The sequence below is a fragment of the Palaemon carinicauda genome, chromosome 1 (assembly GCF_036898095.1).
Source record: "Palaemon carinicauda isolate YSFRI2023 chromosome 1, ASM3689809v2, whole genome shotgun sequence".
NCBI lineage: Eukaryota > Metazoa > Arthropoda > Malacostraca > Decapoda > Palaemonidae > Palaemon > Palaemon carinicauda.
The window spans coordinates 168,665,487-168,685,501 of record NC_090725.1 but is presented as its reverse complement, the minus strand read 5'-3'; the positions used below and the strand labels follow the sequence as shown (position 1 = coordinate 168,685,501).

The window sequence follows — 20,015 nt, the reverse complement described above, 5'->3', positions numbered from 1 at the left end:
AGCCGGGGGGAGGGGTGCTTGTCCTTGGAAGCCGCAGGAGCGTCGTCGCCAAGCCGGAGGCCGGTCCGGTGGGGTGAATCCATCTAAGGCTACACACTGAGCAGCAGAGAGGTAGGACCCACCTATAAGGGCGACCGCCGGCAGGGCGGCTGGTCTCCGGCAGGGCGGCTGGTCTCCGGCAGGGCGGCTGGTCACCGGCAGGGCGGCTGGTCCCCTGGTCGCCGGCAGGGCGGCTGGTCGCCGGCAGGGCGGCTGGTCGCCGGCAGGGCGGCTGGTCGCCGGCAGGGCGGCTGGTCGCCGGCAGGGCGGCTGGTCGCCGGCAGGGCGGCTAGCGCCGGCAGGGCGGCTAGCGCCGGCAGGGCGGCTGGTCGCCGCCAGGGCGGTGGCCTCCGGCAACCGGCAGGCTGTCGGCGTTGGTGAACCTAGCTGGATACATAAGATGGAGGGTTGTCTGAGATGTCGGCGGCAGTGGCAGAAAGGGGCGGCGGCTTCGGCAGCCGGCAGGTTGTCGCCTTAGGTAATCCTCAGATAGGAACATCCTATGAAGTAGGAAGGTCACATGGGGTGCCGGCGGCTAGCGTCACCAGGCGGAGGCGGCAGTGGACCGGCACCATGATAGAAGAGAGAAAGATAAGGAGGGAGTGGGGAAGGGTAATGTCCGATACCCAACCGGCTTCCCTCCGGAAGGAATGCTCTCATGATAGGAGGGGAAATGCCTATCACCCGGCGGCAGGGAGCCGGCAGATGGCTGGATGCCTATGGTAATCCAAGGGAGGATCAGAGGACACTCAAAAAGTGGGGAGAGGGTGATCTTCCGCCGGCAGGCCGGCTACCAACACTACCCTATAGTTCGACTATGAGGGGGAAGTGTAGCAGAGCGGCCAGCCAAGCAGAAGAGCACAGCTTAACCTACAACTCTCCCCAAGGAAGGAATTGTAGGACAGCGGACAGGGGTGTGTAGGCAAGCCAACACAAAGGGATAGAGTGGGGGTAAGGGTCTAAGGGAGCAGAAGGGGTCGCAACCTTAAAGCTCCCAAGGAGTGGGGGAATCTGTTAGATGCTATACTACCCAGGTAGGAGAGAAACGCTCTCCAACCCTAGGGTAGGTTAGCTCAGAGTAGGGACAGCACTGGTGTACTGTCCTAAACTATAATAAAACAGAATCCCCCAAAGCCTAACCTAAACCAGGAGAGCTTCTCCTAGATTAGGGAGGGCTGGGAAGACATATCGCTAGGCCACAGGAGGAAGGGACATGTCCCAACCAAGAGCAGTCTAGGGGGAAGGGCAGGGCCCTTCCACCTTCAGTCTCAGTCGATACCTAAAGGGAAATGCGTTCCCTAAGGGTGGACTGGGATGAACGATAGGTACTCTGGGGTTCTGTCTGAGGTCCCCCCATATACTATGGTAGGGAAGAGGGAAGAACGATCTAGCCTAACCTTCCCGAAAATTATTCCGGGTAAGGGGGCTAAGATATAGCAAGGCTACCCAGAGGGAGGTTACCTGAAGGTAACAGGGGAGATAAGGAAACATACAAGAGCCCCAACGTTGGGTTAGGGGATGTAACATGGATGGACCAGGCACAGTCCCTGTATGGTCCCTAGAAGGCGAAAGATATGTGCAACACTGAATCTAGTATATGTTCAAAAATGCCTATATTTTCATCAACATTAACACTAGGAACACTTATTATATCATGCAAAAGTAAACATGAACACTAGGCTGCGGCCTAGGCTAGGCTAAAAGTCTAGTATGGGGTCGGCTAACTAACAGCACCGAAGAATACCATCGGCATAATATAACTAATTCTTAGCAATGAAGACTAAATAACTAATGATATTTAATTAGTTATAAGGCCGGGAAGGCTGTTCTGGCTAACTAAATAAAGCATGCGAGGCGAACAGCGGCGTCATGAAATGGCGCCTCCAGGCAAGGCACAGCTCCGCCACAAAACACAAGATTTTAGCGTAAAAAATCGTTACTTTACGGCCAGAGCTTATTTAAACAATACAAGAACCTGGTACTCAACTTTCCAGAAGAAGGCGAGGCAGAAGGTTGAGACATGGCGAAGGATGCACAAGATGAACGGTGATCACTGGGAAAAAACAATCGATGTTAGAAGCTACCAGACAAGGAATGAGGACGGACGTGACGTCACACAGTATGGCGGACGGTTTGTTTACATTGCGAGTACCGTAACAGTAACAAAGGAAGGGTAACATTGGAACGGCTCCTCAGTTACCTCGCCACCTTTCCCCTTCAAAGCGTAAACGCTATGTGGGGTGCAGGTAGCCATGTGGCGTGTTAATGCATGCGTTCCCTTTTGATATACGATATCCTAGAGGGAAACCTTTAGGGTACTCGCACCAGAAGTTAGAATTCTGTGAAACCTTTAGTTTAATTCTCTGGGTATATATGGTAGTCATATATACCCAAAGGAAGCTACTGAAGGAACCTTCCATCAGGACGACATGGCTTGAGCCCAAAAATGGGTACAGTATTATATCTTGCCAACACTGGGTCATACAAGATCAGCTTACTATATGTCTCCCTGTCTGGTAACACTGGGGCCAAGGCAAGCTCTGCTGAACTAAGACTGACAACAGGCCAGGTAAGCTGGTATTGCTTCTGAATTAAGGCTTTGACTCTTCTTTTAGCTATGAAAAGTGTGATAACAAAAAGAGGGAGAGAGAGACAGTGGACCAAGTGAGTCGAGTAAATTAATATATTTGAAGAGGAAAATAGGAACTGAGCCACAGTAATGTGGACTGGAATGCATAAAGCTTGTGTTTCATTTGATTTGTTGCATAATGTGTCCAATAATGTTCTTGACCTGCACGTGATATTTAGTTTTCAATTTTTAAATCAACAATATCCAACTGGATGGTGAAAAAATCTATTCACTTCTCATTTTTGCTTTTCTTTTTTCACTTGTTTTCGCTATTTAGCATTCGAGAATCATGTTTATGTGTTATTAATGATGTTTATGCTCATCTTAGTAAATTAACTGCGAATCGGCGATCATGTTATGTTGTGGGTCCAAAGAGCCATATATTGGCGAAATATGCTGATAAACATGCTGTAGATGACGAATGAAGACTCCTTTATCTAAACGAAGAAATATCAAATCAACTTAATTTTACAAAGTCAAGAAATATTCTATTAAATAGGAAAATGTTGTAGGATAGCCATGCTTTCCCAATATAGCCTTAGTCATATCCTCCTCCTTTCTCTACCATACTTAAATGTGGCAGTTGAGCACTATTTTAGTCAAATAATTTTAACAAACCTTCTGAGAAATTTTCTCTTAAAATGAAACATTAAATGGGATAATGCATGTATTATAGCATAAGAAACACTGGAATTGAAAGTGTCGTCTCATACACTGAATATTGATGACAAAATGCTGAAAGCAATCAGTAATGCCACAAGTAATGCAACATGTACAGAAATTTCAAATATGTGATTTCATGGTGTTCGTAAGAAAGGTATGAAAGGTATGAAAGGTATAGCAAAAAGTTTGATTTCTACATTCATTTATTTTTGCTTCCTTTGAATAAAGGATATGGATTTCTGTACGTAAGTAATCACTTGTACCTTTTATTGTGTTTTCCTTGTCAATAGGTATTTTACACCGATGCCTAAAATTTAGGGTAATTGACTCAAATTTAGGGTATTCCTGTTTTTTTTTTCTTGTAAACTTGATTTTTTAATTCTGTTATATTAATGATTTTCAGTATGCCACTGAAGGACAGAAGAAAAAAGGAAGGAGTGGGGCAGACAAGATGCTGCCAAAGGTAGCAGAACTCTTTATGATTGGATGAATCCGAGAGTGGCAGCTTCAATATCAGAGCAAGTGAAGGAGGAGGAGGGCTGGGAGGAGACTCAGGAGAGTGAAGAGTCAGAAGCTGAAGATATGGAAGCAGACGACGAGCCAAATAAAGCGGACAGTTTAGATAACCTAGAGCAACAAGTTGCTCCACAGGAGCCTCAGACAGAAGCAAGAGCAGAAGTGACCGAAGTTGAAGAGCCATTTTCCATGCTACCTGAATTACAGTATCCAAATGACCCTGCCCATGTTGTTAATTATAAGATGTGTATTAGAGAGTCTTTCATCACACTCTGCAATAATTATGGCCCATGTCAACCAGTAATTTCATATCGTTTCAGAAGAAATGGTATGAAAGGAACTCTTGGTTGAAGTATTCATCTCAGAAAGATGCCATGTTCTGCTTCAGCTGTCGTCTGTTTTTGAATGAAGAAAAGTACAGGGGCCGAGTGGCTTGGAAATCAGAGGTTATAAGCCGTTGGAGGATAGCTTCAGAGAAAATAAAGGAGCATGCTAGTTCAGAATCTCACATGATTGGTATGATTCGATGGAAAGGGCTCCAAAGTCAAGCATTATATATTGCTTTAGAAACAGCTAATTGGGAAGTACAAGCTGCTAGAGACAAAGAGAAGCAGAGAAACAGAGAAATTTTATGCAGGTTGATCTCCATCACTCTATACTTGGCAAGACAAGGTTTGCCTTTTAGGGGTGACCAAGAAAGTTCTATCAGTGGAAATAGAGGAAATTTTCTTGAACTTGTAGATATGTTTACCAAATATGACAGTGTAGTTAAATTTCACCTTGTTGTAATTCAAGAAAAAAAAGAAATACTGAAAAGACCCCAAGTGTCATTGTTTTCAAATAGGACTTAGAATGACCTGATCAAGGCTTTGGCCATTTCAGTTAGAAGAGTGATATTAGAAGAAATTCACACGAGCAAGATCTTTTCCATCCTCAGAGATGAAACAACTGATGCATCACATACAGAACAGGTCTCTTTTGTTGTGAGATATGTACATGACTTCAGAATAAAAGAACGTTTCATACAAGTATTCAATGTGCAATCAACAACTGGTGAAACACTGGAGAAAGAAGTGATATCTATGCTTAATAAAATAACCTGATCATAGATGATATGATATGATGGGGCAGCAAATATGAGTGGAATATACAATGGATTACACACCAGACTCCAAAGACAGAACCCAAAGGCACTCTATGTACACTGCCATGCACACAGCTTAAATCTAGTATTAGTCGAAAGTGCAAAATCAAGTCCTCAGTTTGTAACTTTTTTTTTCAGTTTGGTGGAGAAACTGTGCCTTTATTGCTAACTCTTCAAAACGGCATGCTGCTTTCATGGAGATCCAGAGAGCAGTGTATCCATAAGACCGCCCACTAGAACTTAAGAAGCTACCAGACACAGGATGGGCTTGCAGAGAGTCAGCTCTTAGAACCACGAGGATGGTCATCCCAGCCCTGAAGCAGTTTTTAGAAGAGATAGTGCAAAAACATCCTTCTGATGCATCAGCAGGGGATGCCACAATATTGCTGCAAAGTATTATCTTTGAATTTCTTGTTTGTCTTGAAATTGCCACCCCAGTTTTTCAAGAAACTGCCTATGCCTCTAATGCCCTACAACAGAAAGACTTTGATTTGGCTGCATCCTACAAAATTGTGGATGGAGTGCTACAAAGTTTAAGAGATTTAAGAAATGATGAGAAGTTTCAGGAGATATTTACAAATGTTAAAGAGAGAGCTGAATCCATGGCCATCGATCTACCTTCTGGGATTACTGGACAAGGCAGAAGAAGAAAAATGCCTGAAAGATACAAGTATAGTGCTACATCTGCTACTGAGGACCAGCAATATCAATCCTTGGATGAGTGCTAGCGTGTGAGAGTATTTTATGTGTTTTTAGATACAATATCACAAGAGCTACAAAGAAGATTTAAAGGTGGAGACAACACAACATGGGGTATCCTAAATGCCTTTCATTGTATGACAGTCCAAGATAACTGGAAAGAACCTGTGAATGAAGAGGCATTCAAGTCTTTGCAAAAATTATGCTAGTTTTATTAGTTAGAAGAAGTAGACAAGCTACGGTTGGAATTAAAGATCTTCTATTCCTCATTTCCTTGCCTGCCACAGAACACTGCAGCAACAATGCTCAACCTGATGGAAGAAAACAATGTCCAGGATATATTGCCACTTATGCTTGAACTCTTAACAATTTATGCCACTCTGCCCGTCATAACTGCAACAGTGGAAAGGACCATCTCCAAACTCAAGCTGGTGAAGACAAAGCTACGCAGCCTGTACAGTGAGGAGAGGTTATCTGATCTTTTGATGCTAGCAGTTGAAAAGGATACCACAATCAACAACAGTGAAGTTATCAGCATATTCAAAGAAATGGTACACAGAACGGTTCTCTTATAAATATAAAATGATAAGGTCTGGTTATTAGCAAAGTGCATTGATCATACTGATTGATTTTCTTGCAGTCATTTATATAAAAGTAATATATATAATTTTTCTTTTGATAAATTTCCTAAATCTACTGGTTGTCAGTACTATAGATTTTATGTTCATAAAAAAACATTAGCCCACTAGTCTCTATGATATCAGTCATATTTATCTCTTTCTTTAATTATTAATGGCTAGTTTAAATAAATTTGAAAGAATATTGAGCCGGTATATACTTAGCCCTGTTCATTTCTATCTTTTTGCCCTTTTTTTCACTTGAGCACCTGCCCTGGAAAAGTTCTCTGCACGTCCCTGCTATCAAGAGAGGTATATTATTATTATTATTATTATTATTATTATTATTATTATTATTATTATTATTATTATTATTAATAGCTAAGCTGGAAAGCTTGTTGGAAAAACAAAATACTATAAGCCCAAGGGCTCCAACAGTGAAAAATAGCCAAGTAAGTTAACCCTGGATAGGTACGGTGGGTCGTTTGCGACCCCGAGCGTCAAAAAAAAACAGGTTTTTCTCACGTGACTCACCCCTGTGACTGAATTTGTGGGTGATCGACCTGCAGGAGGTGTCTCCCCTACACGCTCTAGTAGTGTCCAGATGTGCATTGCTGTAGCTGTACTCCTTCCCCGATTTCTGAGACGCGTCGGGGTCGTTCGCGTCCGAGTTTACCCTTCTGAGGTAGTTTGCATAATTATCAAAGTTATTACGTATTATGAAATTGTCGTAGAATGGTGCAACTTGTATAGGTTATCAGTTGTGGAAAGTCTTGGTGGATTGTTTGGCTACCATGTGCATGTTTTTTTTTTTAGTTAAAATGTCGTTCATCACCACGAGGACCATTTTACCGCGAGTGCCCCTTTTTCATTTTTTTTCATTTTTTTGCCAAGTCATTTTTCCGTAAGATATTGCCAAATAGTGTCGTAAAACTTTTGCTTGTTTAGTGTTGGAAAGTGTGTCTAGATGATCTGGCTACCCATGCATGACTTTGTTTTTGTCAGATACGACGTAGTTATTGGTATATTGGGTATTTAACTGCGGTTACCAATTTCTGTTTTTTTTCAATATTTGTAAAAATTACTACGTAGTAAGGAATTGCCGTATATTATTCATTTTTTTTTCATGTTTATGTGTTAGAAAGTGTGCCTTGATGGTTGGGCTAACACGTGCATGTCTTTTTTTTTATCTGAGATGTCGTATATTAGAATGTCGGGCATTTTACCGCGAGTGTCCCTTTTTAATTTTTTTTAATTTGTTTGCCAAGTAATTTTTCCGTAAGATATTACCAAATAGTGTCGTAAAACTTTTGCTTTTTTAATGTTGGAAAGTGTGTCTAGATGATCTGGCTACCCATGCTACCCATGCATGATTTTGTTTTTGTCAGATACGACGTAGTTATTGGTATATTGGGTATTTAACTGCGGTTGCCAATTTCTGTTTTTTTTTCGATATTTGTAAAAATTTACTACGTAGTAAGGAATTGCCGTATATTATTAATTTTTTTTTCATGTTTATGTGTTAGAAAGTGTGCCTTGATGGTTGGGCTAACACGTGCATGTCTTTTTTTTTATCTGAGATGCCGTATATTAGAATGTTGGGCATTTTTCCGCGAGTGCCCCTTTTTATTTGTTTTGCATTTTTTTGCTTAGTCATGTTACCGTAAGGAATTGGCAAGTAGTGTCGCAAAACTTATATTTTTATAGTGTTGGAAAGTGTTTCTAGATGATCTGGCTACCCATGCCTATTTTTTTTTTAGCCAGATATGGCATATATATAAGTATGTGTTCGATTTTCCTGTGATTGCCATTTTTTCGTTTCTTCCCATTTCTTTCAAAATTACTACGTACTAAGGAACTATCACAGAGTAATATTTCATTTATATGTTTATTTGTCGGAAAATATGCCTTGATGGTTTGCCTAGCACGTGGCTGAAATTTTTTTTTTCTGAAATGCCGTATATTAGAATGGCCATTTTTCCACGAGTGCCCCTTTTTATTTGTTTTGCATTTTTTTGCTTAGTCATGTTACCGTAAGGAATTGGCAAGTAGTGTCGCAAAACTTATATTTTTATAGTGTTGGAAAGTGTTTCTAGATGATCTGGCTACCCATGCCTATCTTTTTTTTAGCCAGATATGGCGTATATATAGGTATGTGTTCGATTTTCCGGTGATTGCCATTTTTTCGTTTTTTCCCAATTCTTTCAAAATTACTACGTACTAAGGAACTATCACAGAGTAATGATTCCTCTAGATGTTTATTTGTCGGAAAATTTTGTTTACTTTTTTTTTGATTGAATATCATCAATTTTTTTTAGCTAAAATATTGTTTTACATTTTTTTTTCGATTTTATTTCCCTTCAAAAAAATTTTTTTGGGTCAGAATTTTAATTTTATAGTCGTAAAATAATCGACAATTATCCAGCAACCCACCATACAATTTTTATGCATATCCAATAATAATTAGATTAGTAAATAACACCTTGAAATTGACATACCCTTCCTACATTTCAAGTGGCAGATTAGGGAGTCTGAGTCAGTGTGGTTGGCGGCCATTTTGTGGACATATCCGAAGCGTAAGCTGCCCTATCTATATATATTCTTGTTCCCTATAGAATTTGTGATATTTTGGTATATTTTTACCTGCATAAATATCATATTATATATTAAATATATGTATTTTTTTACGAAATTTCCAAGTACTCAAAAAATTACCTTTAGATATGGCCCCTGATATAAATGTAATTTACAAAATAATGAAGATTTTTTTACATATTTCTATTTTAGGATAACATATGTTTATTCCCTAAAAAAATTAGCCACTTCCTATTTCATTTGGGTACCCAAAAAAATTCATGAAATTTGGACAATTTTTTTTGGCCAAAAAAAGTTACCCTTTTTTTCTCATTTCAGATCTTCACCTCCATGGGTCTGACTTCATCCAAAATACATCAAGATGTGTCCTAAACATTCAAGAATCAATTCCTAAAAGGATTTGTGTATATATGTATAAACTTTTTTTTTATGAATTTTTATGTCAGGTCTTTTTTTTCTACTTAATTTTTTAAAATATTTTTAATAAATAGTTTTTCTGCAGATGAGTAGTATTTATCTTTACAGTTGTTTTAAGCATTCATTGAAGTTTTTTTTGGCAAAAGAAAAACGGAGGTTACTGCAAAAACTGATTTTTCAGGAATTTTTTTTGGCGTCGGGGTCGTTCGCGTCCGAGTATACCCTTAAAGGGGTGTCCGAGGACCGTACCTATCCAGGGTTAAGGAAATAAAGAAATAAAAAACGATATAAGAAGTAATGAAAAATTGAATTAAATATTTTAAAAATATCAACTACTTTAAAAAAGATATTTTATACATAAACTATAAAAGGACTTATGTAAGCCTGTTCAACATGAAAACATTTGCTGGGGGTTTGAACTCTAAAAGTTCTACTGATTCAACTACGCTATTAGGAAGATCATTCCACAACTTAGTTACAGCTGGAATAAAACTTTTGAGTACGGTGGTGTATTGAGCCTCATGATGGAGAATGCCTGACTATTAGCATTGACTGCATACCTAGTATTATGAACAGGATGGAACTGTCCGTGAAGATCTGAATGTAAAGGATGGTCAGAATTATAAGAAATCTTATGCAACATACGTAATGAACTAATTGAACGATGGTGCCAGAGATGGATATCTAGATCAGGAATAAGAAATTTGATAGATCGTAAGTTCCTGTCCAACAAATTAAGACGAGAATCAGTAGCCGAAGACCAGACAGGAGAACAATACTCAAAATAAGGTAAATTGAAAGAATTAAAACACTTCTCCAGAATAGATTGATCACAAAAATCTTGAATGACTTTCTAATTAAGCCAATTCTTTGTGCAATTGAAGAAGACACAGACCTAATGTGTTTCTCAAAAGTAAATTTGCTGTCGAGAATCACGCCTAAACTTTTACGAGAGTTTTACAGAGTTGAGATTCAGATATTGAGGAGCCACTATCCTTGACCTATTATAATTTGATATACATAAAACTAGATTTTAACCAAAATTAGTGAACGCAATGTTCAGATACAAAGTACTACTGGGGATGGCGTACTGCCGCACCCACTTTTTCGTACCTGCGCTGAACGCTGAACGCATGGGCAGTGATGCATATTGCCACATCTCCCATTATTATTATTATTATTATTATTATTATTATTATCATTATTATTATTATTATTACTTGTGAAACTAAAACCCTAGTTGGAAAAGTAGGATGCTATAAATCAAGGGCTACCAAAGGGAACATAGCCCAGTGATAAAAGGGAATAACTAAATAAACTACAAGAGAATTAATTATTAATAGTATAAAATATTTTAAGAATATTAGCAACGTTAAAATAAATTTTTCATATATTGACTACAAATATCTAAGAAAAAAAAAAACAAGAGGAAGAGAAATAATATAGAAACGTTTGCCCGAGTGTACCCTCAAGCAAGAGAACTCTAAACCAAAACAGTGGAAGACCATGGTACAGAGACTATGTCACTATCCAACACTAGAGAACAGTGATTTGATTTTGGAGTGTCCTCCTAAAAGAGCTGATTACCATAGCTAAAGAGTCTCTTCTGACCTTACAAAGAGGAAAGTAGCTACTGAACAGTTACAATGCAGTAGTTAACCCTGTGAACAAAGAGGAATTGTTTGGTAATCTCAGGTTTATGAGAATATGTACAAAAAAGGCAAGATTATTTGGTGTATGCATAAGTGAAAGGAAAACGAGTCGTAACCAGAGATAAGGATCCAATATAGGACTATCTGGCCAGTCAAGGGACCACATAACTCTCTAGCGGTAGTGTCTCATATGGAGATATACTGCATGTATGGTTTTCATTGGCAATTAGGTTAGCAATAATAGTGGAAAAGAACACAGATAATGTGATGCATTATTTCCTTGCATGGGTTGTACAGTGCCACCACTATGCGAGAAAAGGGAGCAGGTTTCCTTCGGTCTGCCAGTGTTGCGACAGAGCGATGCAGCCCGTGATGTATTGCACCTGTGACGACGCTCATCTTGGTGGTGAAATGTCTGGTAGAGTGTCAGGAATTGAAAGGGGAAGAGCAAGAGAAGGTGTGGCTTTATTGCTGAGTGAATGGATGACAGGTAAAGTAGTGGGATGGAAGGAAATATCATCTAGGTTAATGTGGGTAAGGGTTAGGTTGGGTAGGGAATGTTTGGCTTTTGTCAGTGAGTATGGGCCAGGTTGTGAGAAAAGTGAAGAAGAGCGGAATGAGTTCTGGAATGAATTAACTAGGTGTGCAGAAGGACTGGTTAGAAGGAATTATGTAGTTGTCATGGGTGACTTAAATACTAGTGTGGGCGCTGGAGAGGTAGAAGGTGTCATTGGGAGGTATGGTGTACCAGGTGAAAATGAGAGTGGTGAGACACTGGTAGATATGTGTGTTGAGCAAGAGATGGTGATAGGTTCTAGCTTTTTCAAAAAGAAAGCTCAAAACAAGTATACATGGGTAAGAGTGGCAAATGGAAGAGTGGTAGAAGGGGCGTTAATTGATTATGTGTTGATAACTAAAAGAATGTTTGGAAGATTGAAAGACGTGCTCGTGTTTAGGGGTATGGCTAACGGCATGTCTGATAATTTTGGGGTGGAAGTAAAATTAGTTGTAGCAGAAGAGTGGGGGAATAGAGTAGGAATATGTAAAAGGGGTTAAAAAGTAAATATCAAGAAAGGTTAAAAATGGCATATGACGATGTGAAAGTAAGAGAAACTGGTAATTTAGAGGAGGAGTGGAAGTTAGTAAAAGAAAATTTTGTTGGGATTGCAAGTGATGTGTGTGGCAAGAAGTTTGTTGGAGGCAGTATGAGGAAGGGCAGTGAATGGTGGAATGAAGGAGTGAAGGTAAAAGTGGAAGAGAAAAAGAGGGCTTTTGAAGAATGGCTGCAGAGTAATAGTGTAGAGAAGTATGAAAGATATAGAGAGAAAAATGTGAAAGTAAAGCGCAAGGTAAGTGAGGGAAAGAGGGCAGCTGACCTGAGGTGGGGTCAGGGATTGGGTCATTTATATGAAGAGAATAAGAAGAAGTTTTGGAAAGAAGTGAAGAGAGTAAGGAATGCTGGTTCAAGAATTGAAGAGACAGTGAAAGATGGAAATGGAAGGTTGTTAAAAGGAGAGAAGGCAAAGATGGGCAGAATATTTTGAAAGTTTACTGAATGTTGAGGATAATAGGGAGGCAGATATAATTGCTGTTGCAGGTGTTGAGGTGCCGGTGATGGGAGATGAGCATGAGAGAGAGAGATTAAAATAGAGGAAGTGAGGGGAGCACTAGATGAGACGAGAGTAGGAAAAGCATCTGGTATGGATGGTGTGTGAGAGCTGAGATGTTGAAGGAAGGGGGTGTGACTGTACTTGAATGGTTGGTGAGATTGTTTAATATGTGTTTTGTGTTGTCAATGCTACCAGTAGATTTGGTTTGTGTGTGTATTGTACCACTATATAAGGGTAAGGGAGATGTGCATGAATGTTGTAATTCAAGAGGTATTAGTTTGTTGAGTGTAGTTGGAAAAATGTAGAGTACTGATTAATAGGATTAAGAATAAAACAGAGAACGCGATCTTAGAAGCACAGGGTGGTTTTAGAAGGGGTAGGGGTTGTATGAATAAGATTTTTACAGTTAGGCAGATATGCGAGAAATATTTAGCAAAAGGTAAGGAGGTGTATGTTGTGTTTATAGATCTGGAGGAATCGTGATAGAGTTGATATGGAAGCAATGTAGAATGTGATGAGGTTATATGGAGTTAGTGGAAGGTTGTTGCAAGCAGTGAAAAGTTTCTACAAAGGTAGTAAAGTATGTGTTAGGATAGGAAATGAAGTGAGCGATTGATTTCCAGTGAGAGTGGGGCTGAGACAGGGATGTATGATGTCGTCATGGTTGTTTAACTTATATGTTGATGGAATTGTGAGAGAGGTGAATGCTCGAGTGCTTGGACGATGATTGAAACTGGTAGATGAGAATGACCATGAATGAGAGGTAAATCAGTTGTTGTTTGCGGATGATGCTGTACTGGTTGCATACGCGGAAGAGAAGCTTTGCTGATTAGTGACAGAATTTGGAAGGGTGTGTGAGAGAAGGAAGTTGAGAGTTAATGTGGGTAAGAGTAAGGCTATGAGATGTACGAGAAGGGAAGGTGGTGCGAGGTTGAATGTCATGTTGAATGGAGAGTTACTTGAGGAGGTGGATCAATTTAAGTACTTGGGGTCTGTTGTTGCAGCAAATGGTGGAGTGGAAGCAGATGTACATCAAGAGAGTGAATGAAAGGATGCAAAGTGTTGGGGGCAGTTAAGGGAGTAGTAGAACATAGAGGGTTGGGCATGAATGTAAAGAGTGTTCTGTATGAGAAAGTGATTTTACCAACTGTGATGTATGGATCGGAGTTGTGGGGAATGAAAGTGACAGAGAGACAGATATTGAATGTGTTTGAGATGAAGTGTCTAAGGAGTATGTCTGGTGTATCTCGAGTAGATAGGGTTAGGAACGAAGTAGTGAGGGTGAGAACGGGTGTAAGAAATGAGTTAGCAGCTAGAGTGGATACGAATGTATTGAGGTGGTTTGGCCATGTTGACAGAATGGAAAATAGCTGTCTGCTAAAGAAGGTGATGAATGCAAGAGTTGATGTGAGGTGTACAAGAGGAAGGTTAAGGTTTGGGTGGATGGATGGAGTGAAGGAAGGCCAAGGTTTGGGTGGATGGATGGAGTGAAGGAAGCTCTGGGTGATAGGAGGATAGATGTGAGATAGGCAAGAGAGTGTGCAAGAAATAGGAATGAATGGCGAGCGATTGTGACGCAGTTCCGGTAGGCCCTGCTGCTTCCTCCGGTGCCTTGGATGACCGTGGAGGTAGCAGCAGTAGGGGATTCAGCGTTATGAAGCTTCATCTGTGGTGGATAACAGGGAAGGGTGGGCTGTGGCACCCTAGCAGTACCAGCCGAACTCGGTTGAGTCCCTTGTCAGGCTGGGAGGAACGTAGATAGGAGAGGTCCCCTTTTTTGTTTCATTTGTTTGATTTTGGCTACCCCCCAAAATTGGGGGAAGTGCCTTGGTATATGTATGTATGTACATATATATACATGTATATGTGTTTGTATGCATATGTGTGTATAATGAATAGAAAATATCCTAGTGATGTCTAAAAATCGAAGATAGTTTATCTCTGGAAAAATTGTCTTCTAAATAGTTTTCACTATAACAGGAAAAATTTGTTATTTGGTGTCAACACATTTCGATCCACTTCGTCATCTTTTTTCATGACTACATTGAGGTATGGAATTATGCTTTAATATAAAGGCTATGGTGATAAACAAAATAATTGAAAGCTCTGAAACTCTTTCAGTCCAAGGGTTTGGCGGCTTCTGACGGACGATGTGTTTCTCAGAGAGATTCCATATCTTCCTTTCGATTGGGTCCCTCTCTAATACCTGTCCGCTTTTGATGTTTGTAAGCTGTCCATACTGAGTTCAGATCGAAAGTAACCAAGTGGTGTCAAGGGTAGGTTAGGGGACTGGTCCTTTTCATTAAGGAGCCATATCTTCTTTGCATCCTCCATGAAATAAAATGGGGTGTTCCTGCAGCCACTCTCCAAGCCTCCACTTTTGCTCATCAGACAAGAGGATATATTGACTCTTCATCTCTCTCCACCTCTCCAAAACCTTTCCTCGTTGTTACTATTGAGTGGATCGTCCTTGGACCTAATATGCACATCTTCCTCAAGATCAATGGTAACCATAGGTTCAGTCAGAGCCACAGAAATTGACGACTATCTTTATTCATGGGGGAGTAATGGGATCCTGACTGGGATTGAAATCAGCAGAAGATAAAAAAAAAGAGGTCAGGACCCCTGGACGGATTCTGCAGAAGAGGAAGAGTCCTCATGCAGGTAGGTATCATTGTATCTACTTTTTACTTACTTTAATGGCTGCTTTTCCGGTCCCATACACCAGAGGAACCCCACTCTCTACAGGACCTCCACTGTCGTTTTACCTTGTTTGTTCAGAGTATTTAATGTTTCATATCGTTTATTGTTCATTTACCTTTGAATCATCACTGTTGTATGACTGTTGAAATAAGAAAGTCTTCAGTTTCCTCTTGAAAGCCTTAATGTCTTCAATCATTCGGATGTTTCATGGGAGCCTATCATATAGTCTCGGGGCTGCATATTTAAAGGCTCTGGGGCATAATGTAGACATGTATCTAGGTTCCAACAGTTTAAAGCCATCTGTAACTATTCTCGTGTCAACACGATATTTTGGCAGCGCAATATGTAGCAATTCTCTTAAGTATTTTGGAAGACCGGTTCTGATAACTTGGTGGGTTATTGTACATATTTTAAATTCAATTCTCGCTTTAATTGGCAACCAGTGTAAATCAATTAGTATAGGGGTGAACCTTCCTCTAGGTAGGACACCTTTTATCAGTCATGCTCTTCTGTTTATTATGTTTTGTAATTTCTTAAGTTGCACTTTTGGTAAATTGTAATAGATAGAGTTGTAGTAGTCAATCCTTGTAATAACACAGTTTATCACAAGTTTCTTTAAAGAATTTTCGTCCAAGTACTTTTTATAAACGCAATATTTCTAAGATGATAACCAGCAGTTTTATTACATTATTTATTTAGGCATTTAGAGACAGGTTACAGTCAAGAAATACACCTAGATCTCGAACTTTACTAGATATCGGCACTGAGTCATTATCTATGTTCATACGAATATCACCGAAGTTTCTCTCGCTGTTTCTCTTAACCACCACCATGAACTCAGTTTTGTTCTCATTTAGTTTTAGTTATTTGAATGTTACCCATTCTCTAACACTATCAAGGATTTCTGTTTAGAGTTTCAGTAGTGTCATCTAAATCATTTATGGAGAAGTAAAATTGTGTGTCATCCGCAAATAGTTTGAAATTCACGCCATGCCTTTGTAGTATTTTTGATAGACCAATAGTATAGATGCAGGATAGGATTGGGCCAAGTACATGGTGAATAATTATTTGATGAATCAGAGTTTCCAATTTGTACACAGTAATTTTTACCAACTATGTAGTCTTTTAGGTATTCGAAGGCTTGATCTTCAACGCCGATGGACCGTAGATCATTTAGTAGCAGTTCATGCACAACTGTATCAAAAGCAGCACTGAGATCGAGCAATATTAAAATACCACATTTATTTTCATCCATCATTTCCAGCATATCATTTACAACAGAGCAGATGGCTGTCTCCATAGAGTATAGTTTTCTGTAAGCTTCTATTACTTCTAAGTGACAGACTAGTTGTTCAAGAATTACGTATTGAAGCACTTTTGAAACAAAGGATAAATTCGAAATAGGTCTATATGAGCTTAATTCCTGGTAGTCCAGTGCATTTTTTAGAACTGGTGTGACTATAGCAATTTTCTCAGATTTAGAAAACTTACATTCATCGATGCTTGCATTTGCTATTCTCATTATTATTTTGGCTAGACTAGAAAAGTTTCTCTCTCCAATTACTCCAAATATTGGCATAGGATCGATCGCGCAGTTTGTTTTCTTTGCTCTTTTGATATTCTGGTAATTTCAGCTTGTGTTATGTTGTTAAATCATATTAATTTTGTCTATGTGCCGAGTGTATCATTAATCTGATGTTGAGTATTTACCAATGACCTGGTTATATTTTCAATTTTGTTTTTAAAGAATACTAGAAAATTATTTGCTAGTTCCTGGTCACTGTATCCATCAGGTAGCTTCTTTTATTTGACATTTCCCATTATACCATTTAGGAGACGATATAACTTTACTATGTTGCTGCTTCGAAGATCCTTCTCTTATAGTTTTTACTTTTTTCCCTTCTTAGTGGGTAGTTATATTGACACGCAGCAATTTTGTATTCTACCCAAGTACTTTCAGTTTTTAATCTATTCCACTTTCTTTCTTTACGCCTTTTCTCCATCTTTTTCACCAAAGTCTCTTCATCAAACAAAGGAGATTGGTCTTTTACAGTTATAGTCTTTTCCATTGGTGGGCACATGGTATCATATTCACTTTTACTCACTATATTATAAGTGGTCATAAGACAGTTAACTCACTTAGATCCCAAGAGACGTTGGTCATCATGATCATGGGGAATGTTGATAGCATCATTTATTTTCTTTTAACTTCTTCAATAAATACGGTAGGAAAAAGAAAATTGATTTGTGTCTAAAGTTTACTTTCCTTACTAATGCATGTTTCTGTAGAGGTAGACTAAACGTAATAAGTTTGTGTACTGGGAAGATAGTACATTTCCCCAACTTTTATATCAGATTCAATATTATTCATGTCATCACTTCAAACTAAGTCCAACGTATGCCCATTTAAGTAGTTGTTCAGTCGACATGAATCACTAGTCGATATGATTCTAATAACTCACTAAATGCCAAAGCATCAGGATTTGATGCATCATCTATCCAAAAATTGAAGTCTCCACAGATAACTAATTCGTTTCTCCCCATGATAATCATCTCAATGAGAGCACCGAATTCTTCAAAAAAGATACTAGTGTTTGTTCTAGGCGGTTTGTAGATTGTTACAAAGGCTATTTTTCTGTTTTTTTTTCTTTTTTTTGCGTAAAGTTTATTTCTATATATTCAAAGCTTATTACACTAGTTCTTTTCAAAATTTTGAGATTTGAGTAACTTTTATGAATAAAGAGTCCGAGACCCCCACCAGACCTACCTTCTCTCGGTATGTGAAAGAAGGTGTGTGTGGGGGGGCGTCATTTTAGTGATCTTTGCCTTGTCCAAGTTATTTATCCATGTTTCAGATAATGCTAGCATATCCAAATATTTCTCGTTTATCAATTCTTGAATTTGAATGGTCTTATTATCAACAGATTGTATATTTACATAGCCACAGTTTATGACATCCTTAGTAACCATGATCACTATTTTCTGCTAGCCTTTTAAATTCCAAGTCATAAGGTTTGCAGTCTCTAGAATTTACTATGCGGTCACTTGGTTTGTTTAACTTAGTGCAGTTTATACACTTTGACACTTGCGAATTACACTCCTTGGTGGAATGTTTTTCTGAATTTCCCGCAGACTTTATCATCATTTTTAGACTTGTAATATTTTTCAAGATGTTCATACCTCTGACAGTGGTAGCATGTGATCCCGTGGTACCTATCACGTATGTTATAAATACCCCAGCGTAACGAAACTTTGTCCCCATTATCATGGATAGCCCGGTTCATCTTTTTCAGCCTCTGATGCTTTGTTGGTAGGCTCATGGTTTGAGGGTTGCATGGTATTCTAAAGGGCACAGCAAGGACACCAGAATGGACACAAACAAGGAAATTAAGGAGGCAGACAGCTTGGTGGCAGTAGGTTAAAGCAGGTGTTCAATGCTACTGAACCTTTTTTTGCTGGGCAATGAGCACTTGGTTGCATTACCAAATCATATTACTAGGTGCGCGCTACTACATCATCTTAACAACTGTTGTTGTGCAACCAAAATTGTGGTGACTATTGCTAATGTTATGTACTGCTTTTAAAAGTATATAACGACTAATGGAGACACCATAATGGTGCATGGAAACTCAGTACAATGCATTGCGATGCCACGTGACATAATTGCATCAGAATTGCAACGGTCACTATAATATGGCGACAAATGACGTTTTGCACGATAGCATTGTGAATATTTTTGGAGACAAACCTATATCAGATGGCGTACGTACTATAACCTCACGACCCATTTTTGAATCATAGTGATTGGTGGTATTTTTTGTCGTTATTTGATCCTAATTCTGGCTGAATGAGCACCAGATTTCAAACAATCTTATAATTCTATTCCAACCATCCTGACAAAGAGTTTTTCATCTACTTAAAGTTGGTTGCTTCAACACATATTTTGTCTGAAAGTAAGGATGGAACTGACGGTGGCAATGAAGTTGAAGTGTCACACAAACAGGCTACTCCTATACTTCGTATTGCTAGGGTAGACAAGCATCTATACCATTACTTGAATATAAAGAACACTTTTAACTCTGTTCTATTATTACATTGAGTGAAAATAAGGATTATTTTGAATGGTATTCTTATGAAAGTGTGTGGAACTTACTGATTTGGCATGACAGAGAAACGCTGCATCACCATACAATGATGGCTAAATATCATATATTCCTACCTTGTATTCCTTATCCTATTCTCTATTAATATATTCCTTATCCCTACCTAATTTCACAGAAAGCATTCTTTTATGATAACAGTCTGAATTCAGTAGGGATAATTCCTTAGTATAAATAATTATGTGCTCTACTATCAGCAATCTTTATAGCAATTATGATAAACTGATGTCATTCATTGACAAGCTAGTAATCTCACGCAGTGGGCCTGTTAGAGTACTATATACGTTCACCCATGGTTTTATATCTATTTATCTAATCTATGACTAGACTAAGTACTAGCTTTTAGCCACGTCATTGCAGACATATGCAATAACACTTGTCAGTAGCCTTTTTTGAGTGGAGACCTCCTTACTCTGTCTCCTAGTTTAAGAGCTCATTCATGACCATCCAACTAGAGAGTTCTTTGTTATAATATTATCTATATAAATAATAATTATTATACTATGGAAAGAACGTTATCATAAAGGATTTCGACCATCAAACCATGACTTTACACCAATGTTTTGCATAG

At 39.0% G+C, this 20,015-nt stretch overlaps 1 protein-coding gene and 1 pseudogene across 3 annotated transcripts in view; one reads left to right on the top strand and one right to left on the bottom strand.

Moving 5' to 3' along the window:
- The window catches only part of LOC137643595 (bestrophin-2-like), a 158,990-nt gene that overhangs the window by 56,004 nt on the left and 82,971 nt on the right, over window positions 1–20,015 (bottom strand). The gene's annotated exons all lie outside the window — the stretch shown is intronic.
- Window positions 3,736–6,005, top strand: LOC137643585 (uncharacterized; annotated as a pseudogene).